A 10169-nucleotide genomic window follows, 5' to 3' on the forward strand; every position below is an offset into this window, starting at 1 on the left:
TAGGAGAGGACTATCTGGATCCCAATGTGTTACAAATTGATTTTTTTAAAGCCTTTATTATTATTAATACTGTATCTTGAGCCTCTGGAGTCAATTTTTGGGAGGAGGTAGTAGCTAAATCCCCATTAAGAACATTAAACAATGGCATAAGTTGTCCAGTGGTTAATTTTAGAAAAGGCCTAAACCAATTTATATCTCCCAATCATTTTTAAAAATCATTAAGAATCTTTAATTTTTTTTAATTTTTACTTTATGTTTAATAGCCAGAGGAAATAAATTAAAACCTAAATAACTATAAGGAACTCTAGTTTGTACCTTTTTGGAGTAATTTTTAATCCTGCTTGGGACAAAGCCTTAAATGATCTGTATAGCAAGCCATAACATCTTGAGCTATGGGAGAGGCTAATAAAGTATCATCCATATAATGAATGATATAAATAGAAGGCCATTTTTTTTCCGTACTGGACTAATAGCATTAGCTACAAATTGTTGACATAAAGTAGAACTATTTGCCATGCTCTGTAGCAGCATACTCCAATGATAACGTTTCATAGTTTCTTAAAATAATAGAAGGGAGATTAAAAGCAAATCTATGGCAATCCTCAGGATGCAAAAGAATGGAAAAAAAAAACAGTCTTTTAAATCTAAAATAATCTTGTAAGTGTTTTGAGAAATCCCACTAGGTGATGGAAGTCCTGGTTGCAATGTTTTCATAATTATTATAGTCTCATTTTTAAAAATCTTGTAATAATCTAAATTTGTTAGTTTTTTTTTTAATTATAAATATGGGCATGTTCCATGGTGAGTTAGAGGGAACTATATGCCCTATAATGGTTAACAATGATCTGAATATAACTCTCTCCAACCCTGGACTAATATGGAGCTGCAGTCCTTTTTTTTTCTTTAAAAGAGCATAAGCAAACATCTTGCATTGAAGAATCTCCAGCTTTTTAAAATGAAGAGCAACATATTTTATAGTATTTTTTCTGATATGATACATTGTAATAACTGCAGTTTTTTTTTTAGTGGCTCAAACAGCATGGCTTGATTTTACTTGGCAAAATTAATAAAATAAATACCAAGGTCTTTTGACCTCCCCCAAAGGTTTGAGAAACTGTTTTAAGTTCTTTGTTAGACTGCCCAATGGTTATTATTTTAAAATACCTGATAAATTTTAAAATGTTTTATAAAATTTAACTCCGATGGTCCAGGACCAAACACAGAGGTGTTGATTTAAACTGTCTCATGTCCAAAAATATTAGTATCGTTAGTCCAAGTCTACAGATAAACATACATACACAGATAAACATACACACATACACATACATAAGGAACATAGAAATCCAACATTGCCACTTTGGAGTAACCAGAATACCCAAATACCAGGACTTGACCAGCCCCTACCGGACACAAGTCCCACAGATTCCAGAAGGAGTGGACCCCCTCATGGGCCCCCTCCCCGGGAACTGGAGCATCCTCCAGATTCCCTCCACCAAATGTTAAACTCTCCGAGCTTCCCCAGACCTCACGAGCAAACCGAAACCAGAAACCAAAACACGCAGCCGGCAGACAAAAACAAACAAACAAACAAAACAAAACAACAACAACAAAAAAACCAAAGACAAAGACAAGAAACAACCACAATACCTGCTTTTTAAACATTTAAATATTTTTTAAAACCTGTTTTCGGATTATTAAAACAAAGCGTCCTCTTTAGGAGGGAAATCATAAAGCATGTTAATAACTTTAAAAGTTAAAACCAAACTTCAAAATTTACCAGTGCAAACAATCCAATTTTTTAAACCAACACCAATTTAAAATGAAACTTGTCTTTTCAGTCTAAAAGGAAACAAAATTTATGTTAACTAAGAGGTATTATATAATAATTTATAATTATTATATAATAATTTTTATAATAATTTTATAAAATTTTTATAATAATTTATAATAATTTTTAACCCATATCATATAGCAAAGATGACAGAATTATATCATATGGTTGCCTTTTAAACATATGTGTTTACAGACCTTATAAACATATATGCGTATATATATATAAATTCTAAACAACAGTTTGAATATAACTTTAAAATATATTTAATTACTTTTGATCTATAACCTAGATATATATTAACCGTTTAAGATGACCATATATTTAAATAGACAAATAAAACTCTTTTTACTGGATTTAGCCATAATTTTAAGTATGATAGCCAAGAGCGGCCCAATATCAGCACAACATATAATATAACCAGTTAAGCTTGCTTTAGTTCGATAGGGCCTGATAGCTGTTTTACAGGCTGAATTAACATTCTCAAATACCAACTGTTGCACAAAAGAAAGTCCACTCTGAGTGAATATTCCTTTTGTGTTACATTAAAATTATTATTTATTACTATTATTATTATAAATTTTTAATAATTGAACCTGTTCTCTTTTTAACTGGATTTTTCTCTCAGAGAACAATTATTTCTTCCTGCAGTGATCCCGTACCACCTGCAACCATGGAGGGATGGAGGGGAAGGCATAGGAGGCCAGTCTGAATTATGAGACTTGGCAGCTTTTTTCTTTGACTCCGTTTCATCTTTACTATCTATCTCCTAAATTATTTTCCGCTCTCAAATTACACAAATCTGTTTGAGCTCCTTTACGAACATTTGAAAAAACCTTAGAAGTACCTTTTTTTTTTTTTTTTTTGCCTGTTTGGCTGCTTTAATTTTTCCAAGCAACTCTTTAGTTTTACAAAGTAAAGGAATTAGGGAGTTTTATTCTAATTTTCTGTGTCTTAAAAATCTATTTAAGGGATCTGATAGATCCCATCTTACTAGTTCCCTGCCCCTGACAGCCACCCGACTTTACCTTAGTCAGTTGCTTTGAGCGCTCTCCTGTGGTCCTTATAACTTGCCTCAGCTGGTCCTCCGTCTCAGGTTCCCAGGGTTTTGGCTCCATCTGTCACCAGCCAGCAGTGACACCTGAATACCACCTGAGAGAGGGCTGGGAGAGAGAGAGACAGTGACACAGAGAAGGACACCAAGTCTACATGCTGATCCAGGTGTCGATTTAATTGATGTCAGGTTAACACTTAAGTAGGCAAAAAAGTACAAGCAGTTTCTCATGTAGGAGCTTTACTTGGTCAAAATATAGGAGAGCTCACTCAAGGTTACACAGAGCCTGCTGTCTGGTTATTATGGTTGCACAGAGTTTCTTGGGGTCAGAGCAGTCCGCTGTAGGACCACCAAGGTCAGTTTATGAGAAACTGGACTTTGGAAAATAGCCAAAGCCAAGAGGCCGAATTCCACTGCTCAGATGCCATTAAATCCAAATTTCTCATTAACTCCAAAAAGGCTGCCACAATGTTTATCATATCTTATAGTTCTATATAAGTGAGTACATAGCATGTGTATTTTTCTTCTTCTAGGATACCTCACTCAGAATGATCTTTTCTAGATTCCACCATTTGCCTGCAAATTTCATGATTTCCTCCTTTTTGGTTGCTGAGTAGTATTCCATTGTGTGAAAATACCACAATTTCTGTATCCATTCCTCTGTTGATGGACATCTGGGTAGATTCTAGCTTCTGGCTATTACAAATGAAGCTGCTACAAACATGGTTGAGCAAATGTCCTTGTTGTGCACTTGAACAAATTTTGGTTATATGCCTAGGAGTGGTATAGCTGTGTCTTGAGGAAGCACTATTTCTAATTGTCTGAGAAAGCACCAGATTGATTTCCAAAGTGATTGTACCAGTTTACATTTCCACCAGCGCTGGAGGAGGGTTCCCCTTTCTCCAAAACCTCTCCAGCATGTGTCGTCACTTGAGTTTTTTATCTTAGCCATTCTGAAGGGTGTAAGGTGAAATCTCAGGGTCGTTTTGATTTGCATCTCTAAGATGGCTAAGGATGTTGAGCATCTCTTTGTTTCTCTGCCATTCTATATTCTTCTACAGAAAATTCCCATTTAGCTCCATACTCCCCTTTTAATTGGATTGCTTGAATTATTGTTTTTAACTTCTTTAGTTCTTCACATATCCCGGATATCAGCCCTCTGTCAGATGTAGGGTCGGTGAAGATCCTTTCCCAATCTGTAGGCTGACGTTTTGCTCTTTACAGTATCCTTTGCTTTATAGAAGCTTTTCATTTTCATGAGGTCACATTTATTGATTGTTGATCTTAGAGCCTGTGCTGTTGGTGTTCTGTATAGGAAGTTGTCTCCTATGCCAATGAGTTCTAGGCTCTTCCTCACTTTTTCTTCTAACCAATTTACTGTATCTGTTGTTTTTTTTAATTTTATTTTTTTCTTATCGGTTACATTTTATTAACTCTGTATCCCAGCCGTGTCCCGATCCCTCATTCCCTCCCAGTCCCTCCCTCCCTCCCTCATTTCCACCGTGCCCCTTGCCAAGTCCACTGATAGGAGGAACCTCCTCCCCATTCATCCGATCCTGTTTTATCAGGTATCTTCAGGACTGGCTGCAAAGCTCTCCTCTGTGGCCTAACAGGACTGCTCCTCCCTTGGGGGGTGGGGAGGCCAAAGAGCCAGTCATTGAGTTCCTGTTAGAAATAGTCCTTGTTCCCCTCACTATGGGAAACCAATTGGTTACTGAGTTACCACAGGCTACATCTGAGCAGAGGTTCTAGGTTACATTCATACATGGTCCTTGGTTGCATGTCAGTCTCAGAAAAGACCCCGTGCCCAGATATGTTTGGTCCTTGTGGAACTCCTATCCTTACCTCATCATACTAACTCCCCTTCTTTCTTATGATTCCCTGTACTCTGCCAAAGGTTTGGTCACGAGTCTTTGCTTTGAAAACACTGCTAGTTAGAGTTTTTCAAATGCGCTCAGTAGACTCCTGTCAATGTTTAATGTGCATCCCATCTGTCTTTCAAAACAAGGATTGATAATCATACCCCATGTCCGCTCTCTTGATTATCTTTTTTAGGTGTATAGATTTCATTATGTTTATCATATCTTATAGGTCTATATAGTGAGTATATACCGTGTTTGTCTTTCTCCTTCTGGGATATTTCACTCAGGATGATCTTTTCTAAGTCCCACCATTTGCCTGCAAATTTCATGATTTCCTCCTTTTTGATTGCTGAGTAGTATTCCATTGTGTAAAAATACCACAATTTCTGTACCCATTCCTCCGTTGATGGACATCTGGGTTGTTTCCAGATTCTGGCTATTACAAATAAAGCAGCTATAAACATGTTTGAGCAAATATCTCTTTTGTGTACTTGAGCAAACTTTGGGTATATACCTAGCAGTGGTATAGATGGGTCTTGAGGAAGCATTATTCCTAATTGTCTTAGAAAGCGCCAGATAGATTTCCAGAGTGGTTGTATCAGTTTACATTCCCACCAGCAGTGGAGGAGGGTTCCCCTTTATCCACAACCTCTCCAGCATGTGTTGTCCCTTGAGTTTTTCATTTTGGCCATTCTGATGGGTGTAAGGTGATATCTCAGGGTCGTTTTGATTTGCAATTCCCTGATGGCTAATGAGGATGAGCATTTCTTTAAGTGTTTCTCTGCCATTCGATATTCCTCTACAGAGAATTCTCTGTTTAGCTCTGTTTCCCATCTTTTAAGTGGATTACTTGGTTTGCTGCTGTTCAGCTTGTTTAGTTTGTATATATACTAGATATGAGTCCTCTGTCAGATAAAGGGTTGGTGAAGATTCTTCCTTAACCCAGCTTTCGTTGAGTAACAGGTTGTTCAGTTTCCCTTTGCGTGTAGGCTGTTTGTTATTTCTGTTGTTGTTGAGGTCCAGCTTAAGTCCATGTAGACAGATAGAATACAAGGGATTATTTCCGTCTTTTTGTATCTCAGGCTTTCTTTATGACCAATTATATGGTCTATTTTGGAGAAGGTTCCATGCGGTGCTGAAAAGAAGGTATACTCTTTTGAGTTTGGATGAAAAGATCTATAGACGTCTATTAGGTCCATTTGATTTAGGGTCTCTGTAAGTGTTTTTATTTCTCTATTTGTTTTCTGTCTAGTTGATCTGTCCCTTGGTGAGAGTGGAGTGTTGAAGTCTCCCACTATTAGTGTTTTAGGATCAATGTGTGATTTAAGCTTTAATATTGTTTCATTTACGAATGTAGGTGCTCTTGTATTTGGGGCATAGATATTCAAAATTGTGATGTCCTCTTGTTGGATTTTTCCTTTGATGAGAATATAGTGGCCCTCCTTATCTTTTTTGATTAACTTGGGTTGAAAGTCTATTTTATTAGATATTAGGATGGCTACTCCTGCTTGTTTTCTGGGACCATTTGCTTGAAAGACATTTTTCCAGCCCTTTACTCTGAGGTAGTGTTTATCTTTGTTGCATAGGTGTGTTTCTAGGATGCAACAGAATGTTGGATCCTGTTTCCACAACCATTCTGTTAGTCTGTGTCTTTTTATTGGGGAGTTGAGTCCGTTGATGTTGATAGAAACTAGTGACCAACAATTGTTACTTATTTTAGATGTGGTGTTGGTGGTGTCACTGAGTTTCATTGCTTGTCTTCTTTTGGTTTTTTTGTTGTGTAGTTATCTATTTCCTCTGTTTCCTTCGATGTAGCTGTTTTCTTTGGTTTGGAGTTTCCCTTCTAGTAACTTCTGTAAAGCTGGGTTACTATGTAGATATTGTTTAAATTTGGTTTTGTCTTGGAATATCTTGAATTCTCCGTCTATGGTGATTGAAAGTTTTGCTGGGTATAGTAGTCTGGGTTGGAATCTGTGGTCCCTTAAGGACTGTATGATTTCTGTCCAGGCCTTTCTCGCTTTCATAGTTTCTGTTGAGAAATCTGGTGTGATTCTGATAGGTCTACCGTCATATCTTACTTGGCCTTTTTCCCTTGCTGCTTTTAGAATTTTTTCTTTGTTTTGTAGGTTCAGTGTTTTGACTATGATGTGACGTGAAGAATTTCTTTTCTGGTCTAGTCTACTTGGTGTTCTGTAGGCCTCTTGTATGTTTATGGCCATCTCCTTCTTTAAGTTAGGAAAGTTTTCTTCTATAATTTTCTTGAAAATATTTTCCGGACCTTGGAGCCTGATGTCTTCTTTTTCTTCTACTCCTATTATTCTTAGGTTTTGTCTTTTCATGGTGTCCTTGATTTCTTGGATGTTTTGTGTTTGGAACTTTTCTGATTTTATTTTTTCTTTGAGAGACGTGTCAATTTCCGCAAGTATATCTTCAGCTCCTGAGATTCTTTCTTCCATCTCTTGTATTCTGTTGGTGATGCTTACCTTTGTGGTGCCTGATCTTTTCTCTATGTTCTCCAGCTCCTGGTTTTTCTATATTTGTGTTTTCTTTATTGATTCTAATTCTGTTTTCATGTCTTGTACCATTTCCTTCATCTGTTTGAATGTGTACTCCTGTTTTTCAATGATAGCTTCTATTTTTTTGTCCGTTTCCTCTCTATGTATCACTAATTGTGCCTCTACTTCTTTGGGTATAATTGCCTGTATTTCTATGAGAGCTTTGTTTATTTCTTCTTTTTTTTGCCTTCATTTGTGTGGACATTTCTTTGGGAGCTTTGTGCATTTCTTCTCTGTTTGCCTCAATTTTCGTGGTCATTTCTCTGAGTGCACGATTTGTTTCTTCTTGGTTAGTCTCGATTTCTTTGGTTATTTCTCTGAGGGCTTTGTTCATTTCATCTCTATTGGCTTCTAATAGCTGGAGAAACATAGTTTTGAGGTCGTTTTCTTGTATATCTAGTGAATTGAAGTGTCCATTTTTTTTGTGGGGTTACTGGTGAGATCATTATGTCCTGATTTTTGTTGGGAGTGTTCTTACGTCTGCCTCTAGCCATCTGGTTATTTATAATCCTCCCTGGTTGTTCCTCGAGATTGTAGTTTGGGCTATGATCCTCTCTTTCTGTTTTCTGGACTGTTTTTTTCAGGAAGATGAGAGAGGTTCACTGTTTTGGGGGTGTGCACTGTGTTTTCAGTTTTGCCTAAGTAAAGAATGTGACGCTGGTGCTATTTGCGTGCGCTTTTAGCGGGCGCAGTGTGCATGCGCGGATTGTCTGACTATTGCTGTGGCCTGCAAGCCACTATTACTGACTGAGATCCAGGGATTGTTTGCCTGGATTACCCTCGTGGACCCGCAAGGCAGAGGCTTCAATGTCGCTATCCCAAGAATCCCTCTGATGCCCACACTAGGAGTGTGGGTGGCAGGGATCTCGTCTGGTTGCTTCTGTGGAGAGGCCCTGGGTCTGGGGCAATCTCTCCCTAGAAGGCTCACTCACTCTCTTGCAGGACCAGTTGGAATGCACAGGGGTTCCCCTTGCTCACTACTCTCAGTTTTGGTCCTGCTGCAGAAGTGCACGGGTAGGGTAACAGTCAGCTCTGTGACACTGTGGCCGCAGGACTCGGTGTCCACCTTTCCTGTGTGCTGCCTCTTTGTTCTTTCCCTCTGCCAGGAGGGGTTGTGTTGACTGGTCCCTGGGTGGTGCGGGAAAGAGTTAGGGTGAGTGTATTCAATCCCAGATCCCGGGCCCAGATCTCTCTGCCAGAAGCAGCCTAGCAGTAGAATCTATGTTTGCTGATCCCAAGAGAGTACTGGGTAGGGTTGAGTGTCCTCAGATCCAGAGCTTGGCCCCCTCTGCTAGGGGCTGCTGGAGAGAGGGTGCTGTGTCCTTGGCAGGCTGCCTCTCTGTCCTTCCCCTCTGACCTTCTCCTCTGCTAGGGCGAGCTTATGGAGGTGCTCTCAGGGGAGTGCCAGCAGGGGTTGGGGCTTCTCAGTGGGATCCTGAGCCCTGAGCCGGTGGCGTTTCTCTGCCGGGGGGGGGGCGCCGGTGATAGAACTTGCTGCTATATCTTATTGCCCTGGACCCAGGATAATCTCAGGACGCATAGGATGACCACAGTCCCAGATCCCGAGCTGTAGTTTGTTTGCTAGGAGCGGCCTGCAGCACTGGAGTTCCGGCACTGTGAAGCCGCTGTGTGCCTCTTTATCCTTCTGCTCCGCTGCGGCAGGGTGATGGCGGTGGCAGGGTGATGGCGGCGTTTGGGGGAGTGCCCAAAAGGATTGGGTTTTCTCAGCCCCGCTCTCGGGTTGGGGTACAGACAATGTGATCTGTGGCAGATTGTGTTGGGCACCTCCTGCCTCCTCCAAAGAGGGAGTAGGGATTTTGAGCTGGGCGTGCAGCTGCTATCAGCCAGCAGCGGGAGCTCAGTTGTGATGGCGGCAGGTACCCGCCGAGGTTGGACAGACCTTCCAGGGAAAGACTAGGTGACCCGTGACCAGTCTGGTAACTTTCCTTCCCCGTGGGGATTTTTTGCGACTGGGACTCGCAGCCTTAGGCCCCCTTGTGCCCACTAATCAGCCTGGGAAATTGATCGTGATAAGCAGGCTTGAGGCACCAGCCCGGAGACCCAAAACCCGCGTTGCCGGGTTCTCTTCAGGGTTCTGGCTTTGCAGCCGAGAGTGGACCCGACCGCTTCCCACGCCGTGGGAGCCTCCCCTCACCTGGGAAACACGGTCGATCGCTGTTGTTTTAGGGCCCAGAGTTCAGTCTCCTGGTCGCTGCACGGAGTGTGTTGTTCCGCTTCTCAGACATGGTGTTCTCCCGGTGCCGCCATCTTGGCCCCTCCATGTATCTGGTTTTATATTGAGGTCTTTGATCCACATGGACTTTAGTTTTATGCAGGGTGATGAATATGGATCTATTTTCATTTTTCTTCATGTAGACATCCACTTAGACCAGCACCATTTATTGGAGATTCTGTCTTTTTTCCATTGAATGCTTTTGGCTTCTTTGTCAAAAATCAAGTATTCGCATGTGTGTGGGTTTATTTCTGGGTCTTTTATTCGGTTCTGTTTATCCTCCTTTCTGTATTTATGCCAATACCATCCTTTTTTTTTTTTTTTTTACTATTGCTCTGTAGTACAGCTTGAAATTAGGAATGGAGATACCTCCAGATGATCTGTTCTTGTAGAGGATTGTTTTGGAGATTCTGGGTTTTTTGTTTCTCCATATCAAGTTGAGAATTTTTCTTTCCAGGTCTGTAAAAAATTGTGTTGGGATTTTGATGGGAATTTCATTGAATTTGTAGATTGCTTTTAACAGAATGGCCATTTTCACTATGTTAATCCTCCCAATCCATGAGCACGGGAGATCTTTCCATCTTCTGATGTCTTCTTTGATGTCTTTCTTCAGAGACTTACAGTTTTTTTTTTT

This window comes from Psammomys obesus, unplaced genomic scaffold, assembly GCF_907164565.1.
Source record: "Psammomys obesus unplaced genomic scaffold, mPsaObe1.curated_primary_1811, whole genome shotgun sequence".
Taxonomy (NCBI): domain Eukaryota; kingdom Metazoa; phylum Chordata; class Mammalia; order Rodentia; family Muridae; genus Psammomys; species Psammomys obesus.